This window comes from Phalacrocorax aristotelis, chromosome 8 (assembly GCF_949628215.1).
Source record: "Phalacrocorax aristotelis chromosome 8, bGulAri2.1, whole genome shotgun sequence".
NCBI lineage: Eukaryota > Metazoa > Chordata > Aves > Suliformes > Phalacrocoracidae > Phalacrocorax > Phalacrocorax aristotelis.
Genome location: NC_134283.1, coordinates 2,259,240 through 2,272,450, shown reverse-complemented (window position 1 = coordinate 2,272,450; position 13,211 = coordinate 2,259,240). Strand labels below are relative to the sequence as shown.

Here is a 13,211-nt window from a genome sequence, read left to right as displayed (position 1 = left end):
AAATATCTCCTGCCCGCTCCCAGCAGCACTAAATCTCCAGGTGAAGGAAAAAAAAAAAGCCTCTCGGTCTGTGAATTCACTGTAAAAGTATGCAGGATTTAGTAATATTGCATTAGCACTGCTTCGGTCATTGCTAAATAGCTGAGGGAAATAAATAGTTTCCGGTGTCCATCGCATTAGGTATTGTCTGGGACGCTTTCTGCGGGGAGGAAAAATAATCCCGGGATGAGTGTGGCCCATCAGACAGGGAGTGATACCCCGGCCCCCTGCTCTCTACCCACATCTGCCCGCCACTGGGGTCTGGAAAGAAACCGCTAATGAGTGGGTTTCACCCGTTTTTCAGAAGTAAGGTTTCTTAAAAAAAAAAATAAATTTGTCACTGTTTGGAAGAGTTCAGGTTTCCAGCCAGGATGTAAAAATACACTTTTTTTTTCCAGACTCCCAGAGGGTTGGGGGCAGGAGCGGGGGTTGTTCTTTTTCATTCCTCCTTCAGTGGCTGAAGGTGAGGGAAGGGATGAGACGCATGGGAAAGCATGGAGCCTGGTCCCTGGCGATGCTGCCTGCCCCAGGCCGGGGGCAATGGCCAGATCCCCTCCCCATTTCTGCACTTTCCAGCCCCTTTTTGCTTGCGGCATCACCTCACCGCTGGGATTCAGCCCCGGCAGCAGCTGCAGCTGCATTTTCCCTGTGGGAACGGCAGCAGCATCCTTTCCTCAGACCTGGTCTCCTTGAGACAACATCTTAAAGTCTCCCTGCTCTGCCTGAAAACCATACCCTGAAGCAGAAGGGAAATTCCCAGTCCTCACTTTGCATCTCGCAGGCACACGCTGAGGAGGGATGTTGCCCCGGACTGGTACCTGGACCAGCGCAGCAGGGATGGGCTTGGACCCCAAGCACTTTTCCACCTCATGGCACCACCAGCAAAAGGGAAATATTTGTAGGATGCCATTCTTCAGCCCTCTGTAATATCCTCTGTTAATTTTTTCAGCTGATAAAAGAAAAATACCCCGGCACGAGGAAGGGGATTTTGTTGCTTGGTGTGTCTCTGGAGAAAATGTGCCTCCTGAGCAAACAGAGCCTGGGCTTGTCCGGGCGATGAATATTGGCGTTATTTGACCACGCTCGCTCACGGATGGTGCATGGTGAAAAAGAAAAGAAGAAAAAAAAATGCAGAAGAAATAGCACGGAGCCTCTTGGTGGATTTTCTCCACCTTGGTATCGCCTGGCTTGTGCCCACTCCTGCTGTGGTTGGGGCACAGGGATGTGTCCCCACATTGGCCACCCAGCAGCTGGACCAGTGGGAAGGGCTGCGTGTGCCTGGAAACCCATGGGCAAAATGCTTTTCGTTACTCGCCCTTTGAAGTTTTAAGCATGTGCCGGACTCCTGTTTGGCACCTGCAAACAAACCTGACCCGAGCGGCTGTCCAGCTTTGATGTTTCGTGGCGCAGGAGGGTCTCCGCGGCCACAGGCTGCCGTCACCCTCCTGGAGAGGGGCCGGAGGGGACAGGACACCCAGGAGGAACGACAGAAAGCACGGCTGGATTTTGCTCTAGCCCATCCTCACCCCACAAACCATGGATATGCCGGCGGGCTGTACAAACCCATGCCATTTTTGTATCACTGATGCTTTGGCACGTCCACATCACGCTGGCAGGCAGAGGAGGACCGAGCTGCTCACTATCCTGGGCGCTGCCCGCTGCTGGCAGCCGTCTGCTGCTCCCTGGCTGGGGCTGCCGGGGCCATGCAACCCGCCCGACTGCGACCAGCATCTTTACGAAGCGGCTGATTGAAGTTTGCCATGAATGTCCCTCTGTTTGCCAGCCTTTTTATAGCTCCGCGCGTTTTTCTTGGCCCCAAGCATTTCTGCTCCCGTTGAGAACAGAGAGCATCTCTCAGCACCGGTGTCCACAGCCAGCCGGGGTGGGAGGGGGCTGCAGCAGGGCAGCTCATTTTTTGGGGTCCTGCTGCCCGAAATGCAACATTCCTGGCGTGCCTCTGGCCCGGTGTGGACTAAAAGCTCGGCACCAGGGTGGCCAGTGCATTTTGCAGCTCAGACATGCAGAGCTCAGGGACTGTCCTGGCGAGGAGCTGTGGCGATGCTGGAGTCTGAGCATTGAGCTCTTTCCTAAACCTGTGACCCCATGCTGCGTTTTCGCGCGTGGCACATCCCTCCTGCCTCCGAAGGACTGTGAATCCCGAGGGAACGCCGTGCAAGGCACTGGAGGCGATGGCAAGCTTGGCTTCAGGCAGCAGCCCCATCCAAAGGAAGCCAAACCAGGTCGTTCTCCATCAAAATCACCGTGGCCCTGTTCCCACCTCCCATGGGAGCAGCTCCCCGTGCTGAGGCAGTACCCATGGGTGCATCCCAACCCCATGGATGGGAGAGGGACCCTGAAGTGAGGCACGCTCCAGAATTCCCTGGCTGCCCTCCCTGCTCTCCGGGGTGTGATTCCCTCCTCGCAGGTGTTCCCCTTCCCCCCGGCCCATCAGCCATGGTCGTCCCCGTTGGCGTGGGGAGGACGGCGCTGACGCATGCCGCTGGCCGAGCAATGGGGAGATGCTCTGGAGCAGGCATAAACCAAGGGCTGGGCAGCAAGGACCTGCTCCCGGCTGGCTTTTCGCTGGCACAGCAGAGGACATCAGTTGCAGAAAGGAGTAAATAGGCAGTAAATTAAAACCCTCTCTTGCTGCGGGGGCTGGTGGGGTGCCCGCTCTCCGGCAGCGACAGGGAGGGATGCGGCCGTGCGGGTTCTGCAGCAGTGTCTGTGCCACAGCTGCAGGTCACAGGCAGCCGAGGACGGCTGCACAATGCCAGCTGCGAGCGCCAGGGCTCCCGCAGGAGGGGACGGAGCTGGCATCGCTCCTGAGAGTGGCAGGGATTTCGCAGGGACATCACCAGTGCGTGCGTGAGCGTGTGTGAGCTCACGGAAGATGCAAGCCAGTGGTGCCAGCACGGCTATGCCGGTGCGCCTGGTTGTGGGGGCTGGATGAGGGGGGATACCCACAGCATTGCAGTCGGAGGTCCCGGTGCCCCAGGCCAGCATGTTTGGATAGGCAGAGGGAAGGTGCACTGGGAGATGGCAACGCATGCCACGCTTGCAGAGGCCAGGCTGCACACCGCTGGTGATCCCACTCAATCCGTGATGTGGCCCTCACCCGGGTCTCTGGGCAGGGATACGTGATCCCAGCTTGCCGCTCAGGTGGTACCCGAAGCACGTCCGCGTAGCCCGGAGCATCCCATCGCCACTGGAGGTCTGTGTGCCGGGGGACAGGGATGGGACAGCACCCACGGGTCACCCCACGCACCAGGGACCAGCCAAACCTGCCTGTCCCAGTGAGAGACGTGCCGGTACGGGGCATCTCCCGGCCAGCCTTTGCATTTAGCTCAACATCTTGTTTGCTTTCTACCAGCCAAGCCAAGCAGCGGGGCTTTCGCAGGGGCGGTGTAGGGTTAAAGCAAACCTTGCCGTGGACGTGGTCTCGGGTTCTTGTGCAGTCTGCAGGGTGTTTTCCATGCCGTGGGGCTGCTCCCCCCTGTGCCCTGGGTGTAATCGGATCCATCCCCCACCAAGCAAGCATTTGTATTCGGAGCATTTTCTGAATGTTTTGCATTTGGGAGACACACGAGGAATGTCTGCTGGGGAGGGCAAATGGCTTGTGAACCGGCGAGGTGCTGGTGCCTGGCCTGGGCTGTGTTTTGGGGACCTGAGCCCCTTTGCCAGCACTGTACCTGCTCAGGTCCCACTTCAAACCCCGCGGCTTTCCTGGTGCAAAAAAGGGCTGGGGTTTTTTGGGTAAAAATAGAAACCAGCCTTTCTACCAACACCTTCCCACTGCACGATCCGAGAGGGATCAGTGTCCCAGGGAGCATCTCCTGGCCTCTACCACGAGCCCTGAAATTGCAGCCAAACATTATTTGGGAGAAGGTGCTTGCTGGAGCAGCATCGCTGGGTCTCACCAGCCCCAGCCTCCTCCTCCTCCTCCCCAAACCCCCTGTCCAAAGTTGGCACCGCGCCGGGCGGCTGCTTGCAGACACCTTTGCTTCCCTCTGCAGGAAATCTCCATAAATTGCAAGTCGGCCTCTACACATTGCGTTATCCTGAGAGCTGGACCCCACCAGGGACGGAGTTGCTGGGGGTGGGGGGGGACACGCCAAGTTCATGTCTGCACGGCGTGGCCTGCCAGAGCCACTGGCTACTTTTATCTCCATCACTTGACTATTATACTTAATCAGGAAGGGGGGATATTATAATTTTTTTTTAAAATCCACTTTTCTTTTATACTGAGCAAATTATAATCACTTTTAATTGAAAAAAAAAAAGCTGATAATATTCTAAACCAAATTTCTGGAAGAGAATAATTAACAGTGCAATAAATCCCCAAAGGAAATGCTCATTAATCTTGTCTTTCAGAGGCAAATTTCAGAAGAGAGCTTATTTAAAACATCGCTAATAATTATAGGAAAGTTGACAGCTTAAAAGCCCCCAAATCTAGCTGGAGTCTCCTCCTATCAGATCCTGCCGTAACTAGCTCCGGCTGGACAGGAGCACCGCCGCTCTCCGGGCTGGGATGGCTGCGGCTGCCGGGTACCGCCGGGGACAGGTGGGACTCCCCAGGATGGTGTGGGTGGGTTGCAGGGGATGAGGGAGCTGTGTCAGCAGGGATGGGCTTGGGAGGGCTCCTGCTGCGGGTCACCCCTCCTGCCCGAGCTCAGGGCGAAGCCCAGGGCAGGGCGACAAGATCGTCTGAGCCAGGTTGGTGGGTGCACTTAGAGCATCCGTGCTGGGGCTGCTGGCCGGTGCCGTGATGCTCCTCGTGCCGCCCGTGCTCCGTCTAAGCCCCGGCGTGAAATGCTGCTCGCTCTCTCTGCCGAAACCCGGCTGTGCGTGCGTCTCTGCGGCCATTGCACCCTTTAAGCCAGAGCAGTTTGGGGAGGAATATTGGGATTTTGCTGCTCTTGCAGAGAGGCTGGGGAGGTGCCAGTCTGTCAGTCTGTCTGCTGGGGCTCAGCAAGACTGGTGTCGCTGGGGATCTCTGTCACCAACAGGCAGGAAAGTGGCCTTCCTTGGTCGCTCACCACGGCTGGGGAGCTCGCAGCCGTGCATCCAGCCGAGCCCAGCTGAAGTCTGTGACCGCGTTAATTGCAATGAGCCAATTAATTTCACTCGGAGATACGTGCGTGCGTGCGTCTGTCTGCCCAAAGGCAGAACTGGCCGAATGAATGTGGGGCAGATTCTCATCTGCTGTGCCCCCTGCCCCCATCCCCGAGCGGCCGTGCCACCGAGCAAAGCGGAGGAGAAGGATGCCGAAAGGACAACGAGCTAAATGAGGCTTGGGTGAAAATACCAGTGATGTGCTCATTGCTCTCGGGTTTCCTGTCCCCGTTTGACCAGGGCTGGGAGCGGGAGCGGAGGGGAAGGCAACTTGGAGCAGACCCAGGCTCCGCCGGGAGGAAGGAAATGTGATATTGGCCTGGGAACGGTGTCATTGCCTTTGCTTTTTTTCTTCCTTTATTTTGGGGGACACGGAAGGCTAGGAGAGAAAAGAGGAGCAGAGCTCTACCTCGGGCAAGCGGGGCGAGGGGGATACGGCGATGTGGGACACCAGCATGCCGTGCCATGGCAATGCCCAAGGGGGTCAGCCAGGGCTGGGGATAGTCAAGGTGTTGCCACTGGGCTCCCCTTCCCCCAAATCCATCCTTTATCCGCATCTCCAGCAACGCGCCGAATCATTTCTCCCCTTCTTCCACCAGCTCCCCTTCAGCGTCCCATGCACAGGGGTGTCTGTGGACAGATTTTTGTTAAATTTAAAACAAAAGGGAGCAAGAGAGAAAAATCCTCCCTTTTGGCTTATGCAAATTCACTCTGCTTTGATAACCCATCTGCCCAGGTCACGCAGACCGGGGGAGATGGCGAGATTTCGTCACAGCAGTATTTAATACCTCTCCAAGGCCCCAGTGAAAGAGAGCACTTAATCCCACGCTTAATTTCATTTCTGTGCCTTAAAATACCGAGCAACGCGCTCACGTCGAAGCGAGGGCCTGGGCCCGCTCAGGCATGCCGCGGGTCTCCGAATAAGCAGGACAGCGGCCAGATTTCAGCACAAACTTGTGCACGGGCTGCGGTCTGTCCTGCTCTGTCCGTTTGCACCCCAGAAGGACGCAGGCCAGTTGCCAGGGTACCCATGGGGCGATGTGGGATGCGCTGGTACCCAGAGCCCTTCGCCTCCCCCAGCACCCAGCGGGACACCGACCTGCTTTTATCCTCCCAAACTTCTGCTTTAATCACTCAAAACAGCGTCGAATGAGTGAATTTTGAATTTAAAAAAAATTTTATTTTTTTTTTTGCCGTGCTCTTCTGCCCATGCACCACCCTGCCCCAGGCAGGGCCTGCCGCGTCGGGGACCCCAGGGGTTCCTGCGGTCCCCTCCCGCCTGCTCTTTGTCATCCGGATCCATCATTTTCATCAGGCAGCTGCTCTGTACCTCGCTGCCCCACGCGCCTTTTATCTGCGTTCTGTTAAATGATCTCAAATATGTGATATGATAAAGACAAACAAACACCCGTTCAATTTAGTTCACCCTAATGCCAGACTCTACTTTTACCAAAGTAATTAAGATTAATGCAGTTGATAATTTAGGAAGCATTCTTAAATGTACCCTTCTGGCAGCATCTAACATGTAATTTTACCTTAGAAGATTTATCGGAGCACTTAGGTAACAGATAGTTCCTTAGCAAACAGGAGCATTTAGAAGGAAAATGAAAGATTAATATTTCTTAAATAAATGTCAAAATAAGTCATTCTTTATTAGAGCCCTACAAAGACGTTGCTGTCAGGCCCAGCCCCTCTGCTGATTCCCGGGGGGAGATTAAACTCGCTGCAGTCTCGGGGCTCGGCGAGCAGGAGGGGAGGAGGTCCCAGATGGCCGATGCCTCTGGTTTTATAGGGAAGTAGATGCTTTGAAGGGCTCTGCATGCCAAAACGCACCAGAACCAGGCCAGCTCCTTGCTTGGGGGGGCAGTTTGGGAGCTGACCCTCACCTTGCTCCAACCCGTCCCTGGTTGCCTCGGCAGCTCCCGGCCCCGCTTGGCACACCCCAGCTGCCTTTCCCGCTCTGCGATGGGTGAGAAGAAGCTGAGCTGAACCTCAGGAGAGCCTCGCCGCTCTCTATCACCAGCCATCTTATTTCCTTTGGAAAAGGCTCAGAGGCCGTTGGGGGCTGCTTTGGATGGGGCCGGTGCGAGTGTCCGTAGCTGATTGACACCCAGCTCCCGTGACCACCCAGCCAGGGAATTACGGGGTTTGCTTTGCCAGGTCACCCCGATCCATCCCTCCCTTTTCATGAGACATTGGATTGGGGTGACGTCCAGGCAGGGCTGAGCCGTATCTCCCCGCCACCCCAACCGCCTCCTCGGTGCCGTGTCCCGTGGGGCATCCCCTCTGCCAGGCGTGCAACCTCCCCTCGCAGCGCCTCCGGGTCGGGCGGGTGAAGGCTCGGGAGGGATCCCGGGCGCAGCGCCAAGATGCTGGTTTGCAACACCCCCACATCTCGTGGGGTGTGCAGGCAGCTGCCAGGCTCAGCCGTGCCCGCCCAGGGACCTGCCCTCCCCCACTATTTTACATTATAAGCCGAGGAAGGATTAGGACTGTTTGCAAAATCTGGATCCCAAGCAAAAAGTTGGATTGTCACCAGCTTGGAAATTCAAACCTGTTCAGATCCAGAAAATCAATTTTGGATCATCGTAAAGCAAGAAACAAACTTTCTGAATCACCTTCCAACTTCTCCTTGGGCCAGAAAAAGCCGCTGGAAACAACTTCTCACAGTGTTCCTTGCCCCAACACGGCCAGACCAGACCATCCAGGAGTGTGTGTGTGTGTACACAGCCCCAGCGTCTTTCCCAGCCCCTCTTACAAAGTCCTTTTCAAGCCGTCGGTACCAGGGCTCAGCTCCTTCCCGCTGCGGTTTCTCCCCAAGGGATGCTGCAGCCTCCCCCCAGCCTTTCTCAGAAAGAGCCTCTGTCCATCCCCAAACCTGCCCCTTTGGTCCTGGGGGAGCAGGGACCAGGGCTGGCAAGGGAGGTGTCGCATCTCCTGGTGAGACGCATCGTGCCCAGGCAGGAACCAGACCCTCCATCCTGCTTTTGATTTGATTGGGAAGTGGGTTAATGTCAGAGCAGGGTTTGATGTTTCTGGATATGGTCCATGTGCTCTTGGGGAGCAGCGAGCGTGGCTTAACTCCAGGCTGGACCTGGGGCTGGCAGGGAGGTAACAGTGACCCCTTAAAATCCCCCCATTTTTCCCAAACTTGGGAAAAAGCGCCGTTTTCCCAGCTCAATCCCAAGGTGTAATGTAGCTGAGCGCTGTTTTGGGAGCATGGCCTGATTCGGTGCGGTACGGGATGGAGATGGACAGGAGGTGGGCTGCTCCTCCACCACCTGCCCCTTTGGGGCTGGGCATAGGGGGGACCAGCACGTCACCCCCCAGCTGGGGGGTACTGAGGGTCGGGGACAGCGGGAGGATGTGGGCTCATGGCTGGGTGCAGGGTGCAGGATCAGGCCCGGCAGGCAGCAGGTTGGCAGCTGCCCCATGGCTCTTCTCAGCACCTGCCGGACGCTGGCCGGTGTCCTGAGCACGCCCGGGGCTGTGGTTTGAGCTTTGGCCGTCCTCAGTCTCCCCTTCCTCCTCCTCCTCCTCACACCAGCAAGGCCGTGTCCTGCTGCTCGGGGCCGTATCCTGACCGTGTTACAATGAGCCCCTGCAAGGCTTGGGGTCTGCAGGACCCCAACGGGCAGAGGCAGCAGCCGGGATGCAGGGGATGCAGCTGGGGCGCAGAAGAGGGGGAGGCAGGACCCCATCTCCATCCGTGCCTCAGTTTCCTCACTCCCACAGCACCCCATGACCACGCACCCAGCCAAAGCCCACGGGGACCCAGCTGGGGGTGGCCATGACGGGGCATTTTGGGGTGGAAACCCCTCCTTTTGGCGGCCGAGCGCTCCCCGCATGCCGCGGTGCTGGCAGCCAAGCCAAAGACAGATTCCTGACATATTTTTCTCTTTCCTTTGCAGCCAAGAAATTCATATTTCATGGGAGGTGAAAGTGAGTCCCGGCAGTAGCTGAGCGGCGGAGGGTGCCAAGGTACGGGCCAGCTGACAGCACAGGGTCAGATGCTATTTTTGGGAGCCAGACGCTCTCCTCCTCATCCCCAGCAGGCTCAGGGGATGCCCCCAGCCCCCTCCCCCGCCCCGAGCCCCAGCTTCAGGGATGCTCAGGGACCTCCCGGCTGCTTTTCTGGCCCCGCAGCAGCCTGGCTGCGAGAGGCAGAAAGTTTAAAGAGGCGCTGGGCTTTGAGAAGGGGCCAGTTCACAAAGGGAAGGGATTTTTCACAGCCCCAGCCAAAGTCGTGCCTGGATAGGATCAACCCGCCTGGGTAGGACTTAAATCCTCTCGAAAGTGGTTAAATACCCCTTTTTTGGGGACAAAAACCCAAAGCATGTTCAGAGTCACCCCTGCATCTTGTGAAAGCCCACAGAGCTGGAGGGTTTCATTTTGGGACCCCCACATGCCCCCTGCCCATCTCCCTCCCACCAGCCGCAGCAAAAGGGCATTTGCCTGGGTGATGCCACCCAGCTGGCATCTTGACTTTTTTTCCCTTCTACCCACTCCCACACCAGTCCCTGAGCCGCCGCTGCCGAAACCACAGCGCCTCCGGCCACGATACCCACCCAGATAACAGCAGCCCCATCCTGGGCTGGTTGTTTATTCACCTTGCAGGAGCAGCCTGTGAGCTCACCCGTGCCAAACCCCGACTGGAGCCGCGGCCCCAGGACCCCCGCCCCGACCGGACTCCCTAACACCCAGCCCTGCACGTCTCCCAGCCCCGTCAGGGCTTCACTGGACTGGGCACTGTACCTACAAATAGCAAGAACAGTCCCTGCCTTGCTAATCTCAATAGACGATACAAAGAGCAGATAGGCAAGGGGAAGCATTATCGGCCCTGATTTACAGATGGAGGGCTGAGTCACCGTGATTAACTGACTTCCCCAAGGTCATGCAAGGGAGAAGCCGAGCCGAGCGCTGAACCCGGCTCTCCCAACTCCCCCAGTGAGGCCACCCCTCCGCTCCCCACCACGGGAAAGGAGTTTTTCCTTCTGCCCGGAGCGATGCTCAGCTAAGCCCTGGCAGGGGCTGGGCAGCAAGGCTGAACCTGCCTCTCTGCAGGCAGCGCCACCATTTCAGGCCTTTCTTCCTGCTTTGCTTCAGCTGGTGGGGTTCTCTTGTTGGGTGTTGGGGGATTTTTTGCTGTTCACGCGACTATTTTGTTCTTTTACCGCTGTTCCCTCCAGAGCAGGAGGAGATGCTTCACCTGCGGCTGCCCTGCCTGCGGTGGGGAAGTGGTGGTCCCCTTGGTCTTCGCGGTGTGGTCCCCATAGGGTGTCCCAGCTGAGATGCAAAGTTTTGGCATCCTGCTGGTGGGATTCACAGATCTTCTCTCCTGGGAAGGAGATGCTATCAGGGCTGGGGGTGATGCAGCCCCCCAGGATGTGCGTGCTGGGATGGGGAAGTGCTAAGGTGCTCGGGGGGCACAGGCAGCCCAAGGTGACCCTCAGCTCTGCCCCTTGGGCACCGCTGGCTTTCGGGGTGCGAGGAGCTGAGCCGCTTGGCTCCGGGTGCTGAAGAGCCAGGGCGGTGAATCACAACCCGTCTGGCATGTTGGGGCTCCCGGCAGGATGGGACCTGCCCTGCGGAGCGGCAGGCTGGGCTCTGCCCTGCCAGCCAGGCTCCTGCCATCACTGCTCGGCTTGTCCCCGCGTCCCCAAGCTGCAGCAGGGCTGCAGGAGGCTGTGGGTGGCCCCGTGTCTGTCCCAGCATGGGAGGGTGCAAAAGGGCTGAGCACCCGGCAGGGCACACAGCGGCAGGTGGGGGTCGCTATCCCTGCAGCCAGGCAGCCTAGTAATAAATATCACATGCTTTTTTTAAAGCATAACCTTCCTTTGTCCCTGTCCCATCCCTTTCCACCTCTTCTTCCAGGAGCTGAAACATAAAAACCCAAGAAGTGATGCCAGCAGTAACCCAGAGGGGAGCCTGGTCCCGGGGGCAGGCTGTAAAAAAAAAAAGATTAAATGGTCCCTATTTTCATTTTATTCTGGGTTTCCCATCCCGCAAGGGGCGAACTGTGTTTGGGTTGGGTCCGTAAACCCTCCGGTGCTGGATGCAGGCAGCTGCATGGGGAATAGCGCTTTAAATCAACACGCGCAGCCCTCCTTACCGAAGGCCCCATCGGGAGCAGCGCTGGCTGAGCCTCACCGAGAGTGCCCAGATTTCTGCGCCGTGGCCGCCGTGCCATCGTGCCCCGCCGCTGGCTTTGCAGGCGGTGACACACCGTGGCTGGCAGCGAGCAGGAGGGACGCCCCACGCGGGGACGGAGGACCCCCCGAACCCCGGCGTGGCGACAAGCGTCGCGGTTTTGGGGAACGAAGCCCTCATTTACACCTTGTCCTTATCCCCATGCACCGCCTATCATTTGCACGGGATAAATTCATGCCTGTGTCCTGGCCAGGCTCTGCCAGCACCGCCAGGCATCCCGGCACGGCACATGGATCCCTTTCATCAGTGGGAGAGTGCTGCGTGCCACCAGCTCCGCTTTGCCCGTCTCCATCGCTCTGCCCGCGCAGGGAGCACGGTGTTTGTTTCTCCTGGCGCTCACCACTAATGCACCAGCAAACCCCAGCCCCTGCCACGCAAATCCTGCAGCTTTACAGATACACAAACGAGCCTTTCCTTCACAAAAAAAAAAAAAAAAAAAAAAAAAAAAAGGCTCCTTTATGTGGCTGAAAGAGCAGGACTGTGATAATGTAGCAAGCGCTGGCCTTGGGTATTTTATCTTGGCCAGGAGCCTTTGCAAATTTAAACAGCAGCAAACAGGCTTTGCAGTGGTGGCTGGAAGCGGCATAAGTGGTGCATTGTTTTGCAAGCAAAACCCTTGCCTGCCAAAGGGCCGCGTGTGAGCTTTGGCCGGTGCACGGGGAGGGGGGCGAGCACATAGGTTCTGGCCAAATCAGCCCAGGATTCATTTCACTTAGCGGGGTGTGAAATTGTGGAGGAATTTGAGCCTGGCAGCTCGGATCAGAGAGGGGAGCCGGGGACCCCCCCTGGGCTCTCCCCGCTGCATTGCGTTCCCCTCCCTGCAAGGGCCCACAGCACCTTTGCAGAGGGAGCCGCGGGGATGCAGCCGTGCCTCTGCTATCTCTGTATATACACAATAATATTATTAATGCATATGTGCTGCAGCAGCATCTCGGAGTGCTCACCCCGGCTGCTGTGCGCAAGCAAAGCATCGAACGTGAGCTGATACATGACCCGTGCATGCTGCAGAGACCCCGAATAGGCGCAGGTCGCTCCCCTTTTCTTGCAGAAATTGGCATTTTCTGCTCCGATCACTGCAGGGCAGGGATGGCGAGGCTGTGCAGCACAGGGTGGACCCCAAGTGGGGCTGGGGGGCCGTAAGAATTACGCCCAGGAGAAGACTAGTAAGCTGAATTTCATGCTGCTTTGCAGCCTGGTTGCCCCCTCCCCAGCTCCCAGCAGTATCAAGCCTTTGCCCCCTGGGGCAGACAGTAAAGAGGGGTTTCTGGTGAGGGAGGAGAAAGAAACCCTTTCTGTTTCCAACAGACTTTTTAAAAGAGACTCTTTAAAACAGGGGTTTACTCTTCTTTTTAATATAACCTGTGTTTGGGGCTAAAATCCTGGTGGCACCTTTTAAGCGGCTGCGCTTGACTTGAGCTTCACGTCTAATGCCCTGAGGTGCTGTATTGTAAAATCAGCTGGTAAATTTGGGACTTAGTTTTTATTCTTTCACCTACTTAACGGTGTCTAAAATTGCGAGGGCAATTTGCAGGTGGTGTTAAAGTTAAAGCAGAGGCAGCAGAAGCTCAAGTCCTTTCTCCAGGGGTTTCAGAGCGACGGTTTGGTGCAGGGGCAGCGAGGTGAAAGGGATGTGCTGGGGGGGGAATCGAGGTGGAGCCAAAGCCTTTTGCTGCACAGCCGAACCTTGCCATCCCTCCAGCCCCAGGAGCTGGGACACGGGGACACGGGGACAGAGAGCCCTTCCCAGGATGTCTCTCCCAGCCCAACCCGACAGCCCTTCCCGCTAATCCGTAGGTGGAGCTCTTCTGTCATCTTTTTCTGCTCGTGTTGCTAAGTAGTACCCAGAA

The 13,211-nt window shown here is 57.1% G+C and overlaps 1 protein-coding gene across 1 annotated transcript in view; it reads left to right on the top strand.

Moving 5' to 3' along the window:
- Nucleotides 1-13,211, top strand: part of ZNF469 (zinc finger protein 469) — a 102,407-nt gene that overhangs the window by 74,381 nt on the left and 14,815 nt on the right. The window contains exon 4 of the mRNA XM_075101195.1: nucleotides 9,066-9,135. The gene's annotated coding sequence lies outside the window, so the exon portion shown is untranslated. The remainder of the gene's footprint in view (nucleotides 1-9,065; nucleotides 9,136-13,211) is intronic.